The sequence below is a fragment of the Cavia porcellus genome, unplaced genomic scaffold (genome assembly GCF_034190915.1).
Source record: "Cavia porcellus strain 051 isolate PalLab524CR breed Dunkin Hartley unplaced genomic scaffold, mCavPor4.1 scaffold_2, whole genome shotgun sequence".
Taxonomy (NCBI): domain Eukaryota; kingdom Metazoa; phylum Chordata; class Mammalia; order Rodentia; family Caviidae; genus Cavia; species Cavia porcellus.
Window position 1 is genome coordinate 71,804,826 of NW_026947485.1, and position 25,900 is coordinate 71,830,725.

The window sequence follows — 25,900 nt, forward strand, 5'->3', positions numbered from 1 at the left end:
CTGCATATTTACTTTCTTTATGTTTGACATGGTTTTTGTAATAAAGCTTTTTTTAAACTTTGGAAACATTTCAACCATTATTGCTTTGAGTACTTCTTTTTCCAAACTTTTTTCATTTTTTCCAAGCTTTTCTTCTTCTTTTGGTAATTTGATTATTATTTCTATGTTATCAAAAAATCTTATTAATATTTATATTCTGACGTATAACAATTTTTACATATGTTTACAATTACAATACTTTGACAAATTGATTCAGTAGTCAGTTATTCCATTGAATGAAGTTCTATATTCTCTTCTTGAATGACTTCAGATTATACACAATACTTTTTTTCTGGAAAGGGTTACAGAAAGTGTTTTGTATCAAGTTGTTTTCTAGTGACTTGGTATTGCTCCTCATCAAATAACAGTTCCTGTTATGGGGGGTCTTCTGTTTTATCTTTGACTTTTCTTTTGTTTGCTTTTTGGTTATTTTCTTAAAAATACAGTGACTTCTCTCCCCTAGTGATCTTCTGTAATTAATATTTACTTTAGTAATTAAGAAAACCTACTTCTTTTCTTTTGTTAATAAGCTCAGTTTTTAAAGCTTTTCCTTATGTGTTCCTGACTCTTCTTCAGTAATTTTTATTTCTAATGTTATTTTATTATGTTTTGATTTTATTTGTCATCTTTTGTTCTTTTTTAAAAAATGTATTTCCCTAGTCAGCCCCCGTGGCACATGTCTGTAATCCCAGCACTGAGGGTTGCTGTGAAATCTGCTGAATCATCTTTGAATACTTATTCACTAGCATTCTACCTTATTGGTGTGACTTTTGCCTCCTACTGAGAGAGATCACCCTGGGCCCATGGGCACCACCGGTATGGGCTTTTTTCCCTTTGTCTTGCTGTTGTAGTCTGGGCTGGCCTTGAACTCATGGGGCCCTCTGAGTGCTGGGATTAATGGCAGGAGAGCGCCCCAGGGCTGCAGCTCTGTGTCCCAGAGTTTTTCTATGTCCAGCCTCGCTGGCAGCCCATTCTTTCAAAAATAATTTCTCTACCTTTCTGTGGGGACCTCACTGCAGTTGCCTACACACTCTGAGATTTTTGCTCCTATCAAACACCTTAGTTTACGTCTCCAGTGGGCCATTTGCTATGGAGAACCTCTTGTTAGCTCCAGATTGCAAAACTCATGTTTTCTCTCTAAATCTGCAAGTGTGCTGTGCACGCTTTCAGCAGCCCTATGTGCACTGTGGCTCGGGATGGGGTCATTCCTCATTACTTTAGGAGACAGGAGGAATTGGAGATGTCTTTTTTCTGGTATCTTAAGTAAGGAATTAGCATAATATTGTTGATGAAAACAGTAGTGAAATTTGCCAAACAACAATCAACATTATTGCATAGGTTAGCATATGTCAGTAATTAACCAGGTGTACCTTTTTTTCTCCTTTCACTTTAAAGTTTGGATTTTTTCTCTTCTAACTGGATCCAGCAAGTAAGAAAATTTGTATAGAAACTAATGCTTTAAACTAATGCCTAAGTCAGAAAAGTCCCAAATACTAGATGCAAATACTGCTTTTCCACCTGTCTTATGAATCATCCAGCTTTATTTTCTGAAAATGTACTTTTCTTCTAAATGTTAAATATAAATAATATTTTTCTGTGTTTTTCACATGTGGAAATAAATTCTCAAATTAAGATCTGTGGTTATTCTAACTCATGGAGACTAGTTTGCGGGGGGGGGGGATTGCCTTTGGTGCTATCCTTAGGTCTATTTAAACCACTGACATGAAAATAAGTGACTAAAAGTATATCTTCCTACTAACCAACAGAAGCATCTCAGCTCTAGGATATTAATTTGACAGTGGCACTTTTCGTAATAGTTAGTGGGAGGTTTATTGATATTCCCACATGATCAATTTGTGGTTGACACCTTGCTCAAGTTGATCAACCTGCTATGTGTGGACCATGTTGTAATTACATCTCCTTTTGACAAAGATGTTTTAAGTGTGCCTGTGATATGGAAACTTCTTTCAGCTTTCATTAATTCAATATAAATGCAAAGTTTGCAGATTCAGCAGGGCTGTCTGTAGTGACTTAATTGGAATTGCTGGACAAGAACATTGATTGTACTTTACTCAGGTAAAGATGAAAGTAACTGCAACAGTAGATACTGCGTTTGAAGGTCATTGAATTGTAGTCAGGCAAGGGGAGCAGGATATTAAAACCCATACAAATTAATGGAATTTTTATGTGGTGTCTAGAAAGCCTTGAGTAACACAGTATCAACTGATTTGAAATTTTGTACTTTTGTGACTCTTGGCATTTGCTTTTTTGGTTCTGAAAAATGCAAATATATTTCTGTTGTGTTCTGAAAAATGCAAATATATTTTAAAGAGCGATAATTAGAATCAGTTTTAAACTCTGGGAGGTTTGTATCTGATATTTATTTTAAATAAATATCAGATTTATAGACTCTATGATATTATGTAAAATTAAAGCTTTAATAATCAGTGAATCTGATATAAAGGGTAAAATTACTTTTACTGGTTTTCCCTTGATCTCAAGTTTATAACCAAGGGACTATTTATTCTAAATTCATTTCCAAGAACCCCTGGACGTTTGGCTGTCTTGAGGTTGTGCAGCACAGCTACAGGAAATGGTTCCTCAAGCAGATCCTTGTCAAGCCATTACTTTCCATTCTTGGCAAAGATCAACTATGCCCATTTTACAACTGTGAGTACCAAGTGTAAGTACCAAGGCTATGATTTAGTTCTTTCAGGAGGAAAGAAAACATTAGCTGTTTCAAATTTGGGAGTACAACTTGAGCGAAAGACAGCTGTCATGCTGTCTATTGTGTAGTCTTCCTTCTACAAAAATAACATCTCGTGGGGAGGGACACAGTCTCCAGCAATGCAAAATCGGCCCATAAATGGGAAGATTAAGGCCGAAAGCATCAGATTACCCACATCTCATAGAAACCGCTTAGTTGGCAGAGCACTCTCTATGGAGAAGGAAGATGAGTCCTTTTCCCTCCTTTTTGCCCCCTGCACTAACTCTGATCTCAGGAGCTCACTGTTGCATCCTCTGCAGCAGATGACCCTTTAATCAGAGTTCCTATTGCTAGAGGCTTTGAAAAGAGAAGTAGAAATTAGCTTTTAGCCAGCCCCCTGCCCCTCCTCCTAAGCGCATGGATAATGCCACACATTTTACAGTTCGTCCTCTGGGGGCTGGCTTATGCTTGCTCTCTTTTCTTTGGCAGTGACTTTAAAAAACCAGTTCTTATTACAATCCTCAGATTTAAAATTAAGTTATGATCACATCTTCTCAGGGCGTACCTAAGAGGCACTGCGTATCCCCAGCCAAATCAAATGTTTCCTCAAGGGGCCCATTCCTGGAAATGTTTCTGTTCTTAATAAGCAGCTCAAATATGTATTTTCATTTCGTCTTTTCTTTTTAACCACCCTCACCATTTCACATGTGTTGTTGCATGTCAGACAGTTTCCACAAGTCTCTGCCTTTACATCGCTGTGTAGAGCATGAGGTTGGAGTTGTTCTAATTTAAAAATTATTTTTACTCAGATAGTGTAGTGGCTGGGCTTGGAAATGTTCTTTGCCCTGAGGGTTTTAAGCCAAGGCTGTGCGTGCGTGTGCGTGTGCGTGTGCGTGTGTGTGTGTGTGTGTGTGTGTGTGTGTGTGTGTGTGTGTGTGTTGGCAGTGTCTCCTATTGCCTATTCTCCTCCTGTGATGCAAACTGCTCTAGCTAAGTAGAGTCAATGAGGGAAGAGAAAGTTTCTAAAAGTGCTTCCTACATGCAAAGGTCAGTACAGAGTACCTTTCTGGGCACAAAGGGTAAGGATGCTGAACAACGGGCAGGAGTCTAGGAACTGTACCAGGAAAACAATCAAAGGATGAGACTGTGACTTCCTCTGGGGATCCTCTTTAAACTGCAAGAAAGCACATGGGCATTTTGTAATGCTTCAGTGCTGATTCTAGGTTTTATGGCTCCTATTTTATTTCCCACAAATAATAACAGACATTTCCCTTTTCTCTGCACTACATTAGGTGCCTGGCTCAAACAAGAAGCAACTCTGCACTGCTTTTCAGACCTCATTCTTCTTGACTGCAGGGACTATTGGTTTCTATTATACTTCTGGCCTTTCATGCTCAGGATGGTGCAGCTGATGAAATTCAGCGGCCAGGTGCATGGCTGTGGTTGAAAAGACCCTCGCTGGACCTGGGTTGCCTCCCCACAGCGTGGGCTGGCTCCCTCCTGAGGCAGCCACTGGCAGTGGGACTGGTACCTGAGTTGCTCTCCTGACTAAGAGGATGACCAGTTCATACTTTTTGTCCTAGTCTCTTTTAAATTACTTTCACAATTGTATGATCTCTGGCCAAGGGCCATGACCAAGGACAGAGACTCCCTGTGTAGATTTTTCTGCCACAGATATTTGCACTGTTCGGATGGACGAAGTGTAGCAACCGTTGTTCCCATTGTGGTGGAATTGCAAGATATAAGCTTCAGAAAAACGTGCATGGATCCTATCGAGTCTGATAATGCACTCCCCATCCTGCACTAGGTGCCGAGCCCTCCACCCATGGGCTCCTAACGGTCCCTTCCTTATTCCTTCCGCGATTCCCCAGTTAGTGAGGTTAAAAAACAGACCCAAGAAATTGCTTCACAGGAATTTGTGTAGTAGCAGATGGCTCAGAGGCATTTTATTTTGCTTCAAAAGACCTAAACTAACAAATAATTAAAACAATGAGAATTCACTACTAGGCTAAAAAAATAATTTACAACTCTAAAGTGCTATTCCAGACATAAACCATACCCAAAACCTATGTTTCAGTCATTTTTTAAAAAAATTTTATTTAAAAGGAAAAAGAGAAAAACACAAAACAATACAAAGTGATGTAAGGGTACAAGAAATACAGAACTACAAAAAAAAAAGATTACATATTATCATCTTAGAGATAGCTGCTCAAATCACAGTATCAAAGCATACAAAGTGGACATTCGAACAGCGAGACTGCAAACAGTTGTGTTCAATGATCCAACCAAAAACATTAATATGGTCAGCTATTTAACACCCCTAAACACACTTGCTGTTGTATCTTTTAGAGCTCTTTTTTTCTCTCTCTTTTTTACAACAAAATTTACACATTTTGGGTTTTATTACTCCTTAGTTCTTATTACTTATTTTGGGGGGAAAGAATAAAGTCAGATATGGCAAAACAAAGCTGTCAGTCAAAACCAAGGATAGACATAGCACCTGATGTAAAACAGAGTGCAAGGTTATCAACAATGGTTATCAACAATGTCTCTTGTTTCCTTAAAAAGAATTGTCTATCTCATTAGATATTATAAAGTTGAACAATATAGTTTTGTATGAGTGTGCTAAGGAAACAAAATGTGTACTTTATAAGTGAAAAAAGAGTTGGGATTTTAGGAACAGTGATACTCATTCACACAGAGCACAGAGGATGAAGAAGATTGAACTTGTCACATGCCATGGTCACATTCAAAACTAGAAAGATGATGTTGGGTGGTCTTTTTAGCTCCCCATTGTAGGCAAAAGTGACTATTAATTTTACATTATTTCCCCTTATTTCTTGTTTTGGATTCCCTCTCCCTCTTTGGTAGGCCCAGGAAAAGGTTTTCAATGGGAGACAGTTATGGAAAGTACTGTGAAAAGCGAATGCCTCAAAAAGGGATTTGGAGGAAAAGAACATACCTAGAAGACAAAGAAACTGTTACAGCACAACTGCTCACTGACCTGCCTCTAAGCTCCTCAAAGTTTCCTGAGTCATGAGAATTCCTGGAGACCTGGAATGGACATCCTGGTTTCTTGCCCCAGCAGGGCTAATGCCAATGTTTCATGTGTTACCTCACTGTTCGGGTTATGCATATTCAGTCTCTTAGTTGAATTTGTTTCTTCCTGGTAAACAGCCTTAAAGCTACAAAGTGTGCCAAAGGGTGCAGAGGGTGCTTTAACCCACAAAAATAGCCCAACCAGGTGTATATGAGCTCCTGAACGTGGGCATTTTCTGGGTGCCCTCCCTTGGAAGCCTTTTTGGTTAATGAGAGCTTTTCTTTGTTCTTTTTAATAAACTCCAGTTCATTTCCCTGCTCTGTGGACATCATATTTTGTCATCTTTAGGACAAGTGCTCAGAGGGAGGAGAAAATAGGTTATAGAAGGTATGGGAAGCTTCCTATTCATTAAGTATCTATCAGAACTATTATCCTTTCAGTAACAACCTACCACGACTTCTCCGTTCTCCTTTACACTGTGATACATAGAGCATGCGGTGCAGTGTGCACTTCCTAAGCTCTTTTCTTCTGGACGCATTGTATTCAAGAGCTCAACAGCTAACTGGTTGGTGACTATGGTATTGAACAGTATCATTCTAGACAGCTTCCTTCTGCTGCATCCTATTTTTGTGTTTTATTTAATAAAACAAAAAATATGATTGCTTTCATTGGAAACTTCAAAAATGACTTATCCTACGGATGTATGAGTAATTTGTGAGATCAGAATGAGATACAGACAGTGGTTTCTTTATTCCATTGTAAAATACATGAAAGAATAAAAAAAAAAAAGAAAACCAAAACCTTTCCAAAATTCCGTCTATTATAGATAAACACTTCCTTTTTTTTTCTTCAGTTTGCCAAGAAGGGAAAATCCTGGAGCTGGGTGACAAGCTGAGGGTGGCCACAACGAATCCTACCATGTGGCGAGATGTCGAGTGCAATTCTTCTGAGTCAGGCTGGTGACTCCGTGCAGGTTTCTGCCCAAAGGACGAGGGGCACCTGGAGCACTCCAGGAAGGTTAATGATGTTAGACCCTAGGCCAAAGTCGATGATGCTCATTCCTGAGGGAGCAGACATCCTAGAAGAACAGAGAATAATTAAGGACATTGACTTTTTCTTTAAGGCAGGAACTTAACCAATTTCCTGGAATTTAAAAAAGAATTTACTAGAAGAAAAGCAAAATGAGCCAATACCTGACAAACCATTAGGTACTCAAGGTTTCTGGAAGGGCTGCTGGAAGTGCACAGTCTGTGTCCAATTTGCACTGTCATCTTGGAAGGGGTGAGCACCAGAGTGACAAGTGAGAGTAAAAAGCCATTAAAAGCCAGGAAAAATAACGAGTGTCTAATCTGTCAATGGAAAACTGTCAGTCTCTTACGTCTTTATATCGCTTGGCTGGATGGTAATTCAAGTAGAACCTCTGAGTTTTTGACCAGCACTTAATTGCAAAGAAAATAAACCTTGCAAAGAAAGTAGCCCTAAGAGCAACAGTGGACCTCACTGTCCTATCTGCAGTGAGTGAATAGTGACTCTGAATGATACAACCTATTCAGAAGGAGACGAGATGTGAGCAAAGAGATGGAATGTGCCTGCAGATGGGAAACCCAGCTGGTGGTTTTGGAAGTAAAACTCCCTTAGGTTTATTATAATTTTAATGACCTTGCTCTGGCCGTTGAGCTGGAGTATACATCCCTAGATAAAAAAAAATATTACCCTGTGGTGTTAAAAGTGACAAGGTTTTGTTCCTTACGTCCACTAACTTGCCATCTCTGCTCAGGAATTTGTGTCTGAGATGTTGTTCCCTAGGCTGAGTGCTGTCTCAGAGTTGGGGATTCCTGGGCTTTCCTTTCTCCATGCTGAGAGCCAAGCACCCCACACAGCCTGGATGGCAGCAGGAGGTGATTTGTTCGGTGAAGGGAAAGCCTCCAAGAAAGGCATTAGGTGCTAAGCCACTGTAGCATGGGGCATTCTGAGGGGCTCTGGTGCTGTAGGAGTCCCACTGTTGCATTGTAAAAACTGCAAGCACTAGCAAGCCTGGGGACTATTTGTACCAGCAACTTGCACAGCTGCCTTAGGAAGGGAGCTGTGGGTGCCATAGAAATGCTTCTGCAGAGTGGTTCCAAGTACTCCTCCAAGCATCTCAGAGAGCTGCTTTTTTCTGTCCATCTCAGTGCAGCCCTGATCACATAGCTGGAGAACCTGAGACCCTCAAGAATTTGGCTCAGATCACTGAATTTGCCAAGTCTCTGACATTCATTTTAGCTCTTTTTATTGCTGATCATGTGGATGTGCTCAAAAGACAGACACAGTTATCTGCCAAGGTCTTCACAGCTCCTGGAAAATCAAGTCAAAAGAGCACATGGCTGTGATGTGGAAAGGAGCATTGGCAGGGGCCTCAGAGCCTAGGTGTGACCATGACTTTAGTGCACTGTTCTTGAATGACCTGAGTGAGTCTTGCTACTTCTAGGCATTCACAGAGACTAAGATGAACTAGCATGATGGCTTTAAAACTGGGCTCAGTGGAGTCTGTTCAAGAAGCTGATAGGAGCTAGAGATAGAGGTCAGAGGGCTGGTTTCTAGAACTTCTCATCCGTCCCAAAAATGGAGGTCCATTTTTGTCTGTGAACTGTTACACATATTGAAATCCTTAAAAAAGGTTTTATCTGAAGAAAGGATGCATGGTTTAAATATTTACAGAAACACACTAGACTGTCTTCTATCTAACAAATTCTGATTTTGGAATTTTCCAGTGTTTATTAGCTTTTGGGCATTTTGTAAAGTGTTTTGTTGATGGCTGGTGTAGCAGTTTGTTTATTGAGTTTTATATTTGCCTGTGGAGTCTACTGAAGACTATAAAGAGACAATGTAATGACTTTTTATTCCTTCTAGAGGACTGGCTGCTGTCTCAGTGTTTCGAACGGTGGCTGCCAATTCACTAATGGTTGGAATGTGTAATTAGAACTTTAGAACCTGATTCTTGTCATGACTTTAGTACTTTGAATACTGCCTTTATTCTTTTGGGATGGAGGTAGTATGTGGTCCAGTTATGTGCTTGAGATACTGACCCCCTTATAATACATGTTTTTGGATGAATTATTTTACTTCTTGTTTGATCCTCTTATAGCAGAGAGAGGCAAAAGGAGAGAGAACAGAGGTAGAAAAGAGACCTTTACTGCAGGCATGGGAGGGCTGCCAAAGAGATGCAAGTACCCTCTGAAGTAACAGAAGAAAAAACCCTGCATTTTTATTTGATTTTGACAGTGGGTACAGTTGAAAGGGCGGGCAGAATGACGTATCCACAGCTGATTGGAGGGGCTTAGGCAGCGCAAAGCAAAACAGTTTGACTGGGTTCCCAAAAACAACGTGGAAGGCCGAGCTGAAGGGAGGGCTGTGCAATGCCATGTTAATTCGCACAGGGTGAAAACTTGTTAGTGCTATGTTTTGGTTTATCATCTATTAATAAAAATTATATCATCCACTTCACTGCCTGTTATAAGAGTTAAAGCATAAGAACTGGAAAAAATAATTTTTTATTACAAAAAAAGAATTAAATAAATTAAATTATGTAAGATGCTTAGAAAATAACCTGGCACAAATGAAGGTCGCAATAAACACTAGTTAGGATTACTTGGGGTAAAATTTTCACTACCATGTAATATGTAAAGATTGAATGGGATGAAAAGTAAAGTTATCAACTTGCTCATTAGACTGTACACTCTTGGATGTACTGTTGTATCTCCAGGACCTAGGACAGTACCTTGCACACAGTAGGTGCTCAAAGTAGACCTATTTGCTAAATGACTAATATCCTGCACTTTTCATATTGCTACTGTTTAAGAACATATTTGTAGGCATTTATTGTGGAGGAATGGTACTTCCAAAACTAAAAATATTCAGTGTTAAGAGGCGTACATTGAAAACTCAACCAGTTTTACAGAACTAACTCTTTTAGCTATGGTTCAGTCTGGAAAATGAATGAGCTCAAATCAATTAGTTTGACAGATGCAGTGGAATATGAGGACTTAGTTACAGAGAGTCTGAGGAGGGGCAGAAAACCAGCATGGGACAGGGAGGCAGCCCAGAGATGAACCACTTGCATCCCAGGTTGGGAGGAGAAAACGTAAGGCACGATGCTGGTATAGTCCCAAGGCAAGGCCAGCCCAGAGGGGCTCAGAGCTGAGGCTGCAGAAGAAGGACCAGCTCTGCCAGTTCTGTGCCTCACCTTTAACTAGCTAGATCCATGCAGTTACCTGGCAAGGCAGCTTGAGGGGCATGGTCTCCAGGAGCTCAGATAGATGCACAGAAGGCCAGTGAGAGGATCTGAGAGCAATGGGCCAGGCTCAGTATCTGGACTACATTGTGCACTCTAGAAGGACTAGCAAACTGTAGCCCATAGGGTCAAGTCCATTCTGTGTTCCTCTTTTTGTAAATAAAGCTTATTGAAACACAGCCATGCCCACTCAGTAATATATAGTGTGTTGCTTTTGCACTGCAAAGGTGTGGTTGAGCTGTTATAGCACAGACTGACCAAGCATCTTCCAAAGCATAAGATATTTATTGTCTGGCCATTTGCAGACAATAAAATAGCTGCTGCCTTCTATTCTAAAAAAGTCCAATCTTCACAGTCACTTGCTAGGTTATTCTTTTTACCATTCTTTTACAAACGGGGAACAGGCTCAGAAAAGAATCTGATGCCTGACAAAGAGCACTTTGGGCCAGAAGGAAATTGGTATCTGACCTCCAGCAACTCTGTGACCCAACTTGAAAAGCAAGAGCCTGTGTCCTTAGGCCTTCCTAATTCAATGACTCAGGTGATCACAACAAGTGCCTTAGGGACCCTGTACCTCTGCTGAAACCAGAGAGTCACTTGGTCTGATATGTATGCAGGACAAGTTTCTGCCTCCTTTCTCCTCACCAGCAGTCTCAGGGCAGAGGAAAGGAACTGGAGATTGTCTGACTTGGAGCTGGCCTCAGGTACCATCACAGGAGCCATAAGAAGCATCCTGCAGCACCAGGATGCTTCTGTGTTGGGCTGTGCTTCCCAGATAGGCAGCTGGTGCTTAACAGACTCTTCTCTCTCTCTCTCTCTCTCTCTCTCTCTCTCTCTCTCTCTCTCTCTCTCTCTCTGTTTGTGCAATCATCGTAGCTAAGCAGTAATAGCAAAAGATTTGGAAGAAGGTCTCCAACATAATGGAAATCAATGTTAAAATGAAAGTTGCTTTACAAAATATACAGTATAGCCAACTCTTTAGGAATGCTTCTGTAAAGCTAAGGATACCTGTCTGATGGAAAATAAAACTCTTTAAGATGGAATATTACTGCCAACATCTTTTTGCACTGCTTGCAGATTCATCATAGGCAATGGTATTTATGAGTCAAGCTGTGTTGTTTTTGTACAACAATGATAACAGCAGGGAAAAGCTCACAGACTACATGAAATTTATGTTTACTGGAAATTCCAAATGATTGGGAGGTAGGCTCTGCTTGCTTTTGCTGTCCTCATACAGATGGAGAGAAATTGCAGCTCTGGGAGCAATTTAAAGGGGTAAGTCAAGTACACGTGAGATTGATGAAAGCATGATTTACATGTGATGACACATAGAAAGGACAGAGCCTGGATACAGCATGATTTGACTTAGCATTTTAGCCTGTGCAGGTATTTCTGTAATGTAATAAATATGCTCTCTTGCTCCGGTGAAAACAGTTCTCCTGATCTACTCCTCTCAGGATAACGGATACCAGTTGCATCTTCAAAGCCAGAGGGAACCTCTGCTGAACACCAAGTCCCTGCTGTCTCAGCCATTGCGGATGTGGAACAACCTACCCTCCTGGCTGTGGCCACAGATCTCAGAGGCCTTGAGAATATTCCGTGTCTGCCCAGGGGCACGGTGTAAGCACTTACTCCTAAGTGGTTCCAGGGCTCAGGGATATAGTTCCATCTGGGGGAATCCTAGGTAAATTTGTAATTCCTTACATCCAAAAATTCACCATGATTTCATGAGAAGTACTATGATAGAGCAGGAAAGCTTGGGTTTCAAAGGCTGAAAACAGTGGGTTTGAGAATTACCATTTTAGTCTGACCTTCTCTCTGGGCCTCAGAAGGAGTGGGATTCTCTCTGTAGCAGCTGAATAATGGTCCTTCAAGATAATAAGAAGGTCCCAATATCTGGATCCCAGGAGTATGGGAAAAAAGTCTATGGAGATATGAATAAGTTAAAGATGGTGAGATGGAGCAGTTATGCTGGATTATCAGATGGCTCCTAAATGCAATCAGAAGTGTCTTTCTTGGTGGTAGGTACTGGAAAGTGAACTCAAGGCCTTCATTCTGAGATACCTTCCCAGCCTTTTTCATTCTTTTTATTTTGTGAGAATCTCGCTGAGTCACTAAATCACCCAGGGAGGGCTTGAACTTGCAGTCTTCCTGCCTCAGCCTTCCAGGGTGCTGCAGTTCCAGGCATGCACCACCCAGCCTGGATGCAAGTGTCCTTATAGGAAAGAGGCAGAGGGAGATTTGATGTCGGAGAGGAAGAGGGCAATGTGATGGTGATGATGGAGGGAGAAGGAGAGAGGACAGCGGAAGGCCCATGAGGAGAGGAATGTGAAGAGTGCTGGAAGGTGCCAGACAAGGCAGAGAACTATATCCCCCCCTATAACCAGGAGAGAGACTGGGCACTGGCATCCTTTCATTAACTCAGAGAAACTGCTTCAGGCTGCTGGCCTTGTGAACAGTGAGAATACACACTGTGCTGCTTAAGCTGCAAAGCTTCTGGTAATTTGCTATAGCAGCCACAGGTGACTGATACACTCTCCCATCAATTTGTATGGTGTGCAAGAAAGAATGTCAAATTAAAAAAAACACATATATTGTAAGGGAGAAGGATTTGAAGCAGTTTAGGAAGAATGGTGGAGATTCGTTGCGATACTAAACCCACTGGCCCTCCTGAGTTCAGGTTGGAGCATCAGAAGTGGCCCCACTTAGTGTCTGTCATGGATTCAGTCCATGATTAACTATGTACCAACCCTGTGTAGTCCTCGTTTGACCTTTGGATCCTACCCCCAACTACTGCTAAACCCACCCAGTCTGCAGCCATGTCACTCATGCCAACATGAGACTGGGATCTAGGACAGTGAAAATCAGACAGTTTCTGATCTCTAGGTCCTGGTCAGAAGCTGGCCCTCACCCAGTTTGCCCTATGCCTAACATGGGAGTAAGGCCAGTCAGAGGGTGAGAGGTGATTGTGTGGGTGATTTTCACAGAGGAGGCCAATGGAGAGCCTCAGGACTCAGAGGGAGGAAGATGTGGCAGGGAAAGTTCATGTGGCAAACTCATGTGGCCACAAACTCGGGCCTTTGAGCTAAGGAGAGCCGCTTCTTCTGTCCTCCATCCTCACCTTGTGAGTGGCAAGAGAGCCTGCACTTGAGGTAATCTTGGTGAGAACCATGCCTCCTCAGCAAGAGATCCTGCTGGGGGTCAGATTTCCATGTGCGGATCTAGAGCTAAGGCCAATGTCAAGACTAACTCAGGATGCTTGAGGTATTGGAGTAAGATGTTACACACACACACACACACACACACACACACACACCCTTACACACCCTTATACACCCTTATCTTAAAGCTTTTCAGTGTAGGAAAATCAGTTTTCCCAGGAGCAGAGTTTACCAGAATCATCTGAGTGATTAAAAACAATAGTCACCACCCATTGTAGGAATTATCATAGCAAAGGTTAATTTCTCTACCTTTCAAAAAGTGTAAGGCTAAAGATCTGAGTAAGGAACTCCAAAGATTTACAAGGCCTGTGGTTATCTCTGTGTGTGAGGAGATAAAAAGCTTTCCCAGAGGGCACAGTCCAAAGTCAGGAAGAACATGGTGGCAAGTCTGGCCCAGAACTGAGGACCCTGTCTGAGGGTATCACACTGGTTTCCTCGAGAAGCCTGCAAACAGATGTGAGTTAGGACAAACTGCAAAACCTGTCTGCAGCCCAACCTCCCATCTCCTGGAGCGGCAAAGGTGGCATCTTGTTGCATCTCCAAGATGTCCAAAGAAGAACCAATGCAGCTCACCTGGTGCTTCTTCTATGCCAGACCTGAGATGGTGTCTGGTGGTCCTCTGTCCAAGGATGCAAGGGTGGCTGATGTCGTTAGCTTTCCATAGATGTGACAAATACCCAAGATAAAAAGCTTAAAAGGAGGGAAGTTTTATTTTGGCTCACAGTATCAATCTATGGGCTCCTGGTTCTGTTGGCTTTGAGTCTGTGACCAGGCTGTAGGTCATGGTGTGGAGTATGGTGGAGGTGATCTGTTCACCTTAAGGCAGATGAGAAGCAAAAAAGGACAGGAAAGGGCCAAGGTCCCAATGTCCTATTTAAGGTCATGACCCAATTTCACTGGCTCTGCCTTCTGAAGCCTCTACCACTTCCTCTTAGTGCCACACTGGATGCCACACTTCAATGCAGGGACTCTTGGGAAATGTCCCAGATTCACCTGTAATGTTCATTCACTTAGGGGTAGTCAGAGCCTTGTCAGGACAAATGAGGCCCTCAACTCAGGCCAGACAGGGCTGACTAAGAAAGTAAGGCTTGTTTTGGTAAGCTAAATGAATGAGGAGCCACACGTTTACTGGTGGGGAGATTGGGGAGAAATTCAACATTAATATGTTCATTCTCTCCCTGTGGACACAGAGAGAGAATGAGGGAAGGCCGAGCATCTCAAAGGAAGTGGACCCATGGAGACTTGGCAGAGGAGACCACAGAGAGGGAAATTGGGTAGACCGGAAACCACAAGATAGGAAACATGAGCCTTGGACTTTCATCCTCAGAAGGTGTCAGGTTGTGAGACTTTCCCGATTGCAAAATATCAGTAACTTCAGTAAGGCTCAAGGGCTGGTTGTTACCATTGATCTTCAGAAAAGAGCTGCATAGACTGCATAACGTTGGGCAGGATAAAATGGGTGAGGCCAGCAATAGGACAGTAATGACAGTCCTACTGTCTTTAGAAGACTGTGGCTAAATAGGGTAGAGATTGAACATTTGAAGGCTGTACGAACAGAGAGCTGACTCTCTGGCTTTTTACCCTGGCTTGGTAAGGAATATCCTTTGAGACTGCAAAGGTGAGAGCTGGGCAGCGAGCCACAGCTCCCAAGCAGTCCTGCAATCATGAAGGAGAACTGACCAGTATTCTACATTGTACTGCATTGCTAATGTCAGTGTGTTTGGTAGTTTGATATATTAAATACATTTTTATTTTGCTTGTTTTCAACTTAAAATGGTTTTTTAGATATTACTGCATTGTAAATTGAGGGGCATTTATAAATATAGGCTATTATCCTTCTTACACCTCCAGTTGAACGGAAAATAGCAAATGGAAGGAGAAATGCTTTTTTCTCTGACCTGGACACCACCACACTTCAACAGTTTGAGGTGCCACTACGTGAGGACAGGCTTGTCTCCATCGCTGAGGTCCTTGGTACCTGTCAAGAGTAGAGGTACTCCCCAAAAAGGAACAGTCTGTGATGGAAACAGAGATATTTAATGTGCACAATGGGGATGGCAAAGTTTCCAGGACTTACTAGAGCTGGCCATGATGCCAGCAGCTTGATGGGAACTCAGAGGTACAACCAAGGATGGAGTCTTTGATTAGGCTTTTATTAGCACAGTGGTTAAAGCAAGAGAGGAAGAGAGTGGTAGCTGCTGTGGGGAAAATGCTAAACCTTATTGCTGAGCATGTTTGACCTCACTGAACATCCCAGAAATAAACTGAACAGCCATTTCAGGGAGCTGGACTTCTGGCAATAGCAGCTAGAGACAGGGATTGTTAAATGAAGTTCTTTCTATGATGTGCCCATTGTTATTAATCCTGGACTGGTGTGGCCTGGGAAACTCAGGCTACAGAGTGAACACCCTGGAGAGGCTCTGTGTGCAGGTGGCCTCAGGCTGTCCCTCTACTATTCCTTGGTGGTGTGCTCATGGACTTGCTCCAGAACTGTAATCCTTCCCAGCACCTCATTGCTTGCCCCTCTCCGCACAAGCTGGCATTATTTGTCCTCACAGAGAGCTGCCTAAGCATCTTTTCCTCTCCCTGCCCCACTTTGGGAGGCTGAGGGTGAGGTCAGAGTGTGGCTGGTGAGTCAGCATTTGTATCGCTCCAGGAGTGCTGTCAGGGCCTGAGCTTGCACTTCCCCTCTCCACCTGCGGTCCATGGTCTGTCAGTAGTGGGTTCTGCAGGTAGTGTGCCCCTGCTCTTCAATTGGCCTGGACGCTGCACATATGAACTCTTTGAGGCCACTTACAGTCCATCACTGAGCAGCTCTGTAGCTGACCATCCAATTTTCCTATTTTAATTATCTGTCCCCACCTCACCCCATCCTGACCTCACCTTCCCATTCCTCCTGCAATCTGTACTTACTTTTGAGTGTGTCAGTTCTCACCGGTCCTTTCCCAGAAGAAATACCTTGTGTAGGGTTGTGCTAGTCTGGATGTTTTCAGAAAGCAGATCCTGAGACAGGTAGTTTATGTAGAAGTGCTTCCTAAAAGCCAGAGTATTGGAAGTGAGCTGGAGAAGGAGGAAAGAAACTTATAAATAATGTGCAGCCTAACCCATCGCCCCAACAAACACTTGAGGCCCAGTTTCCTGGAGACTGCTGGGAAGCAATAGGGACCTGAGCAATGTCTTTGTCTGTGTTATTCTTGATCTTCTTACATTTGGGAAAGCAGTCTCTCTGTTTGAATGTCTACTTTGTATTCTTTGATAATGTGATGTGAGCAACTATTTCCAAGATGATAATATGTAATCTATTAATAGGTGATTTCTTACTGTTTTTTTTTTTGTAGTTCTGTATTATGTGTAACCTTACACCACTTTGTTTTGTTTTGTGTTTTTCTTTTTCCTCTTAAATAAAATAAAAAAAAAGAAATTGATCTGATTTCCAATGATGGTATTTTTCAATGTCATACCATGGAATAGATGATTAATTACTGACTCTTGTTCTGCTTAGATACCCTTGCATAGTTATCCTTGCTTCTCAAAGTTAATCACTGAATTGAGATATTCAATCCAAAATGAGACCAGTTCATATGTTCAGATGCGTATTTGGGCAATTTTTCTCTCTTGCTTTCCTTCCTTTCAAGCACACAAGCAGTCTGTATTTGTATCCCTTGGAGAAGATTCCCTTTAGGTTTGAAAGCAGAGGAAGCTGGTATGGATTTCTGGCTTTTATTGTCTAAAATTCTCAGTCTTTAAGGATTTAGAGGCTTTGGCAAGGAGATAAAGAGGCTGAGTGGACTTGAAGCACATTTCAGAGAAGTTTTCCCATCACTCAATGGAAAAACGATAGGCTGGGAGGAGAAATAGGTGAAAGTGGAGAGCCGGGGACCAGGCCACCTCTTCTTTAAGGGATCCCTAGGAGGAGATGTCTTCAGAGTGGAAGGGTTGGGTGATAATTCAATCCCTGTGTCCAGGCCAGTAATTGATGTTGACAGATGGCTGAGTCCCTTCCTCGTGGTGCTGCTGAACAAGATGAGATGGGAAGCTTTTGACATGATCTTTAGGAAGGAGAAAGGAAATAAAAGGTAAGCTGAGGGTAAGTTTCCAGCCAACATGGTGAAGTAGGGACTTGAAGTTTTAATTACATTGACTTATTATGAATGAAACAGTTTTGAACTTAGATGCATATACCACACAGATATTTATTGCATATTTACAATGTGGCAAGCATCAGTTTGACACTGGTAATAAAATAGGTCTAAAACATAACCTCTTGCTTCAAAGAGGTGCACACTTGATCAGGAAGGTAGATATGTGAGATGATTCAAATGTAGATATATGTGGGTACAATATTAGTTGTCTACTAGTATTATAAATCTTAAGAAGAAGGGCGGAGCAGCAGAAATAAAGAATAATGTTTTTGAAAGAGATGATATTTGAACTGAATTTTAAAGGCAAGTAGACATTATTTATCTTGAGGGAAAAGGGAGAGGATGCATGGGCAGTGGAATAGAATGGAAAAAATTCTAGGGATGTGCATTATTTTTCTATTGCTGCATAACAAATTATCACAAATCTATCATTTTGAAACAATGCACATATTTATTGTCTCATAGTTATGTGGGTCAGGTCAGTTATGGGCCCCCATAACAGTTATGTGGGCCCAATTTTACTGGATTCTGTGCTTAACGGTTTCATTGACTGCAATTTCTATGGTTCAGTCAGGAAAGTGTTGTCCAGAAAAATTATTTTCCCTCATAGTACATAATCTCCATAGAACATTTTGATAGATATACTTTTAAGTTTATTTTTCTGACTGCTCACCAAAAACTATGGTTCAATGTCACTTTTTGTTTTGGAAGGAAGTAATCTATTACTGAAATGCATGACCTGAACTTGGAGACTACATTATCACTAATTTCCCTTTTCATGAGTATTTAAATGTTTCCATCTGAATAGTCATGAAAACAACATGATGTTGACACTTTCCCAAATACTGGCCAATGTCAACAAAAGCTCAGGAATGTAAATTTTGATAAGGTTTCATTTGATGCTTTGAAAATCTTGAGAAATTGGAATTTTCAAGTGAGTCCTTGGAAACAGAGAATTCAAACTTCTAGATTTATCTTAAGTTTATAACTTATTCTTTGTATTGATTCCAAAGAGAATCAACATCTTGATAGACTGTTATCTTTACAAAATCTTTCCATTAACCTATTCATAGCTAGTTTTAGAATACCTAGGACTCTCAATAAGATGCAATATGATATATTCTTGAGATCGACAATCCTAATTTGTATTTATAGAGTACATTAGGTTTTTGTAGAGGCACAGAATCAACATAAACATACGTACAATTATACAAAGGAATTCATTTAGATAGGCTTACAAATCTAAGGTGGAAGAGCCATCCTGGCCTCCTGTGGGTTCAGAGGCTGTAGAATCCAAAATGGCCGTCTGTGTACTAGAGAGCCAAAGGATTAGCAGTAGGCAAAGGCTGGAGGCCTGGAAGTTCACTGTAGTGTCTTGAGTGTGAGTCTGCATTGAAAGGCGAAGAATCTGTGTTTGGCGGCTGAAGAAACTAGAGACCAGTCAGTATCCAAAAGCAAAGGTGAAGACAGGAGCTCTTCCAAAAAAGGTAATACTTCCTTCCTTATCCCTTTTGTTCCATCTAGACAATAAATCTATTGGTTGGTGCCACCCACATCAGGGTCAGGTCCACTGCCCTCAGTTTGCTGGCCTACATGTCAATCATCCACAGACACAATCAGAGTTTTACTGTTCTGCTAAGCAGCCTTACTCAAGTCCAGTCAACCTATTGCAACTAACAGTCACACAGTGTTTCAGAAAAGAGTATTGAATCATTATGCTTCTGGAGGTGCCACGTTGGAATCACCTGCAGCTTCTGAATTCTCCAGGGGTTTGTTGTGTTGCAGTTACATCTGAAAGAGGACTTTGGACTTCTTTTCCAGTGTCTCCATTCAAACTGCGCTAAACAAGTTTTCCTTTGAAAGTTTGCTTGGAAATTTAAATTCACTGCCATTAATTTGAACAGAATATTCACATGTTCTAATTTTGGTATCTCCTACATCTGTGACTATCTTATTTTTTTATTCTTAATTTTAAATGTTTTTTTTCCTCTGTTTCTTTATATGGGTTTACCTTTTGTTTCTCGTCTTTTCATAGAATGATGTTTTGGTTTTATTTTCCTTTTTTTCATATGTTCTCTTTCTCTCTCTAGCTCCAGTTAATTTTACTGTCTTTTTGCTTTTATTTTTTCTGGACCCTAAGAATCTTTGTGATTAGCCTTGGAGAAGGCAATTTTTTCTAAGCCTAATTTGCAGTGTCTTACAGATTTTTCTATGAATAGTTTTATTTTGATGGCTTTGTAGATAGTTTGAAGTTTCAGTTTTAATTCATATTTGATGCAAGGTTTAGCCAGGAGTATTAACTTATAAATTGAAATTATTAGCTTATTATTGAACCTGTGACTTCTACAATTCTTACTTCAAAGTTTTGTGAAAGTTTTCTTTGTGGCCAAGGATTTATTTTGGTCATGCAAATAAGAATATTTTCTATTTGTTGATGTGAGTTATTGTATATGTACTAATTACTTATGTTTTGACTTTAAGATGTGTCCTGAGTTATGTTGAAGTATCTTGCTATTTTTATTTCTCCAAGTTTTTATTTACATATCTAGCAAGTGTACTGTATGCTGGAGTGATTTAGTTATGGTTTGTATGTCTCCATGTGTTGGAGACCACTATGAAGCAGCTCTGAGCAGGATTTAAATTTTACTAATTGGCTTTCTATGTTTATCTGTGAGTCTGTCCTAGGCCTAGGCCCCTTGCCTGGTGATGGGAGCTGATTCATAGTAAGTGAACCTCTATGAATCACTGGTCCTGGCTGAGGCCCCTAGTGGCCTGTGAGGCCAGAGATACCTCAAAGGGCAAGATAAGGCCACAGCTGCGGACACTCTGGCTCCAACCCCAATTAACAAGGTAGAGATTGCAGCTGCAAAGATTACTCCTACAGTCTCACTTCTACCATGTCTTCATGATAAGACAGTGCTACTAAACTGACTTGATTCATTACTTAGAGACATCCTTGAAGTGACTTCCAGGTCCTGCTCATTGCCTGCAATTTCCTCAGTTTCTCCGTCCTTTGTTCTTGGTCCTAATATAAGTGGACTGATCCAGAGAATCCTTTGTCTTTACCCTCGAAGCCTCTAGCTTAATTAAAGGGTTTTGACCCTCCTGGAGCCCTACAAATCATACGATTTCTCACTTTTTATTTAACCTCCACCGTACATTCGAGATCTAGGACAGAACCTGACACCCATGGGTCTGTGTGATTGGAGGCAGGGGGCAGAAATGGAAGCAATGTAGAACTCTTAAGAGTGGGGACAAGTGGGAGGCTATTGGGTCCCTGGGGGCCCTGCCCTCCAAAGAAGGTAAGGTATTTCTCAGAGGACCCTTGAGTCCTCACAAAATGGTAATTATTAAAGGAGTAACTTACCTCGGAGTCTCCTGACTCAGCATGGGACCCAACCTCCCCAGCTGTACTCACCATTTGACACTGGACTGTTGTCAGAGTCTATAGCATGCTGCTTATACTTTATGTATAATGAAACTATTGAAAAATGAAAATTGTGTTTATTATCCACAGATGAGTGTGAAGGAAATTTGGAAATATGTGTTTCAGAAAAAATAAAAATGATTCCAGATAGAAGATCTGAGGTGCAGGAAGGAAACAAAGCATATAAATTGGCAAATATGAAAGGAAGTATAAAATATAGATTAGATAAAACATTGTTGACTTCTAAACTGGGGGTTAAACTATACAACAAAACATTGAGAGAAAATCATTGCAAAGATGATTAAAGTTAAAGTGCTCTGGAGTTCTGGGATTGTTTCCGACAAAGGTAAAAACAATGATTGACTTTAGAGTTCTTAAGTTTTCATGCTTGAAATTCTAGAGAAGTAATCACTTTTTTAACCTCTCAAGAAAGAAAAAAATTATATTTTTTAATTTCCAAGTTATTAGGTGAAAAAGTTGATGAAATGAGAAAAAAATGGAGTCAGTACAGAATGGGACAAGGAAAGAAGGAAGAAAGGAAGGGGAGAGACAGAGAGAGAGAGAGAGACAGGGAAAGACAGGCTAGAAAAAAACAGTGTAAAAAATAAAATAACAACAATAAATCCAGATACCAGTTATACCAATCAATGTAAAAATGAATCTTGGTAAACAGCAAAGCTTATCTGATGGTGTTAAAGTATTTGCGGTGGTAGCTCAGGGATACAGTGCTTCCCAGCGAGCCCCAGGTCCTCTGATCTCCAGCACTGAGGGCTAGGAAAGGCAAATAACAACAGTAGCAGTGCAAGGACAGCACAAACTGGCATAATTATATAATCATTAACAACATAAACCCCCAACAATATTTAGTAGAGATGAAATGAGTCACAACATGATATATATGATTTAAATCCACCAGGAAAATACTAATTTTAAACTTACGTAATTTAACCAGACCATATGGCTTCTCCGTGGAGGGCGTCACCGAGGAGACCCATCATCCCGCATCCCAGATCCTGTAGGGTGAAGAGAACCCTAACACATGGGATCCCAGCGGCTTAACGTGGAATAGAAGGTTGCCACATGGGAGTGAAACCTGGCAAATGCCTGGAGAGCGTCTCTGGTGGGGCTTGAGGCCAGGCCTGGAGCCGCCTTGCAGGGCGTGCACCCTCAAACCAGAGGGGAAGTGTTTCTCCTCACATCCTTTCTTTGTCCCTCTGCGCGGATGCGGTCTCGGGGACAAACATCCTGACTTGCATTTCCCACGGGAGGAGACTAAGGGTGGGGGAAGGGAGAAGTCACAGTACGACTGGACTGACCGCAGCCAGGCTATGGAGGGCAGCTCTTCCTCGGAGTCCGCACAGGCTGCTGTGGCTCCGGCATCCTGGCTCTGGTTCATCTTCCTTCTGTCCTGCCAGCTCCCTGCAGTCACCACCACCTCCCTTGTGGCTTCTCGGTGCTTCCATACACATCCTCTCCACCATCACCAATTCCCAGCTCTGCCTTTCCCCGACATTAAATACTTGGAGGATTTCTCCTTTTCTAATCCAAGCATCACATTTTCCTCCTGCCTAGTGTGACCTGCAGAAACCAGGTGGACCAAATAACATGGTGAACCAAATTAAGCTAAGACCTATAGGGTGTCAGCGACTGACTGCAGTCTCTGTGCTGCTTACTCTAGGCAGCAAGCGACTCTTCACCGCAGATTATGCCGCGTGGGCGTGGCTGCTTCACGCTCCCCTCCCTTCTCTGGAGTCAGGGCTGAGGGGACAGACAATGTCCTTGGGGCCGAGGGATTGTGATTGTCAATAGCTGTAACGTTTAGGTCTGATTTATAAGGAACGGTGGATTTGCATTAGTGTGGTAGGTTTAAAATAACACGCTTTAAATGATATTCGGATTTAATGTAAAAATAATGACTGCATTAAATCAGGTTTTATTGTTATGGAGCGTTTTAATTTGGCAGGACCGCTTTCCTTTTGTGATCAAGAAGGACTTGGTGGAGGAAGGTGGGGCTGTCGTGCTGGTTCTTGACCTAAATCCATTCTGCACTCACCCAGAAACAATTGCACCTTTTAAACGGGTTAACCTTTTTCCTCCCGGTTTTTCCCTTCCATATTGGCATTCTTTCCTCGAAACCTTACAGATTAATTTAAAAGTCATAAAAATTAAACAGACGCCATTGTTCTTCCTTGCTTTATGAAATGGAATTTCCACTGTGGCTTTTTTAAAAAGAGGAAATGCATCATTAAATTTGTTGCATTATTTATCAGAGAAGCTAATGAAATCGTAACTACAGTAACTGAATCCATGCAGCCCAGTGCTTGTGTGAAACATCGCCTGTAAAACTCCAGTTAATCACTGTGGGGCCAGTGCGTTTTATATTTCATCTTGTGAAACCAAAATCATTGCAGTGTTTGTATGCAAGCATCAGAATTCTCAACTCGTACCAAAGATTTTACAGTCATGGTTATGGGTGACTGTGAAATGTAGTCAGAATTTCATAGAGGTGGGATTGACCATATATTTTAATGGTACCTTACACGAGTTTTAAAACGGTGCCTGCCAACCTTCCTTGTCTTTGTTGCGATGCTACTTCCGAATTTACACATCTTTCCACTTGCCCAGGTTAGCTAGTGTAGGGAGGAAAAAAGTCTACAATTGTAGAGAGAAAGAAAGGCCCAGAAGCATCACGAAGAGCAGGCTGCAGTTCTGTGAAGGAAGACTTTGAAATTAAGGATGTGACTGTTTCCCTCCTGACAGTTTAGCACACCATGAAGCCCGGATTTTAAGGTTCTCAAAAGATTTCGAGTCCCAGGGCTAAAGGAAAACAAAAGAGATTTAGAGCTGGCATAAATCTATATCACTTGTATGCTTGCAAAACACCCTGCTGTCCTGGAGGGCAGCCCCTCCTGATCTCAGTTTCTTGATCTTGGTTTTGTGCCCAGAGACGCAGCTGGAGAACACCAAGATTTCAGGTTATACTAGGCAGGCTAGATGGGACACTAGAGAAGCCTCCACTCCTGCCTTTCCCAGATGCCAAAAATGGTGAGTGAAGAGCAGAGGATACTCCAACAGAAATTGAGACATGAGGGATACAGATTTACGCCAGCTCTAAATCTCTTTTGTTTTCCTTTAGCCCTGGGATTCAAAAGCTTTTGATAGCCAGGTCTTGGAAACAACCTAAGTGTCCATCAACTGAGGAATGGATAAAAAAGTTGTGTTATTTTTATATAATGGAGTACTACTCAGCTATAAAGAATGATCACATTGAGATATTTATAAATAAATGGGCACAGCTTGAGACCATACTCATAAGCGAAATAAATCAAACTCACATGTATAAACACCGAATAGTTTCACTAGTATAAGAAATGGTAATAATACATAAAAGTATGTGGTAAACATGATTCCCCATTATATTGCTTTGAAGCCTTATAATGTTTTTGTTCATTAACTGGAATGATGTTATTTTGGGTTGTTTGATTTTATTGTCTGTGATGATATGAACAGTTATTTTGAAGAAAACAAAACAATATAATAGCTAGTGCTGATATAATATCATCTTGTTTTGAAGTTCCATGAAGCTTTTGTTCTTCTGTCTCCATTGGTTTATCATGTTGTATCTTATTGAATTTTATTATATGTGATAGTATAAACAAAAATTTTTATAGGCAAGGAGTTAATATAGAAACCATTGTTCATTTTCTGTTAGTTCTAAATACCCTGTAATACTTTCATTCTCTTGAATGGTTTTACACTGTCATGTTGTGTTTGATGCTATAATATACGAAGTCATACTCAAGTATTTCAAGGAAAGAGACACTATGGTAGCTACTGTTATGTCGGAGTATCTTGTGGTGAAACACTATGTTGTTTAAATTGTTCTGTCTTGACCTATGTTATTATATTGTTATGTCCTCTTTTATCTTAATCTCCTTCTTTCTTTTAATTTTTTTAATAAAAAAAGACTTCCTTATCCACATGACATGATCAGAACATTAGGCTAATGTGTAACCAGTTATTTCTAGGGTTGTAGCCTTTGCTTAATCCATGTTTAACTCTTTGCTTACTTTTCCAGTTAACCCTTGACTTTTGAGATTATACATTCAGCACCTTCCTCTACCCTCTACCCTGTCTACTCCTTTATACTTTCCTGGAACTGCTTCATATTGTGTGTGTGTGTGTGTGAGAGAGAGAGAGAGAGAGAGAGAGAGAGAGAGAGAGAGAGAGAGGCTGCTATCATATAACAATGCTGGATGCACCTCATGGTTGCAGTTGATTAGTCCTGAAGGAACCTCCACCCCCAGCTGGGCTGAGGAAGAACACTTTTCTGTGTCATTTGCAACAGGGTTTATTTCAGGATCAGTCTCTTCAGGTAATGAATGACCTCTAGGTGTGATGTGGCAGCTATTGTAGACCATGTCCGGGAATTCAACAGAATGAACCAGAGGGTAGCTGCATGTGTGCTTGGTCCCCTTTATCATAGAAGCCTGGCAGTTTATATCTTGTTTTAGCGCAATCCAGGGAATGTGGCTTTATTTGAATTCTATGAGCCAGTGCATTTTTGTGTGTTCTCTAACTGGGTATTTGTCACTGGAACTCAAGGAACCCATTGATTAATTGCTTTCTTCATCCACTCATGGGTACAGACCCATATTCATAAATAGTTACCAATATTCACTAAGTGTTACACCCTGTTGAGCTTTCTGTTTTCCATCCTGCTCAAAATATCCATCCATATTTTCATATTTTTCTTTTTGTTGTTTAGTTTTCCACATGTCAGATGAACAAGGAAAGCAGAAGAGTTTGATATCTATCTTAGCTCTGATGACTTGGAAGCTTTGGTGGGGAGTATCATGGGATATGATTTTATGGTTGGCTTTAGGATATAGGGCCCTGCTTGCATCTGTGAACTTGCAATTAAGTGACCTGTCACCAAGCTTTATGGTATATTTATCATTTGCTGGCACCTATCAAAGCAAGGGAAAGTTTACTCTGTCTTCTTGATATGCTTACAGCTAAGGGGATGGGGAAGATTGAGATAAATGTAGAGT

General features: G+C 41.2%; 1 long non-coding RNA gene across 3 annotated transcripts; it reads right to left on the minus strand.

Annotated features, from left to right (window-relative positions):
* Positions 1-4,681: 4,681 nt before the first annotated feature.
* On the minus strand, positions 4,682-22,519 carry LOC134474837 (uncharacterized). Of its 3 annotated transcripts, XR_010045713.1 has the most exons (6): positions 22,163-22,519; positions 21,786-21,859; positions 18,658-21,617; positions 11,854-17,326; positions 6,980-7,057; positions 4,682-6,864 (listed from the first exon to the last, which is right to left on the minus strand). It is a non-coding gene; the product is annotated as an uncharacterized LOC134474837 (long non-coding RNA). The 3 variants fall into 3 exon arrangements; XR_010045712.1 differs by having other exon boundaries at positions 18,658-18,806; positions 21,786-22,519; XR_010045711.1 differs by having other exon boundaries at positions 21,786-22,519.
* Positions 22,520-25,900: the final 3,381 nt, after the last annotated feature.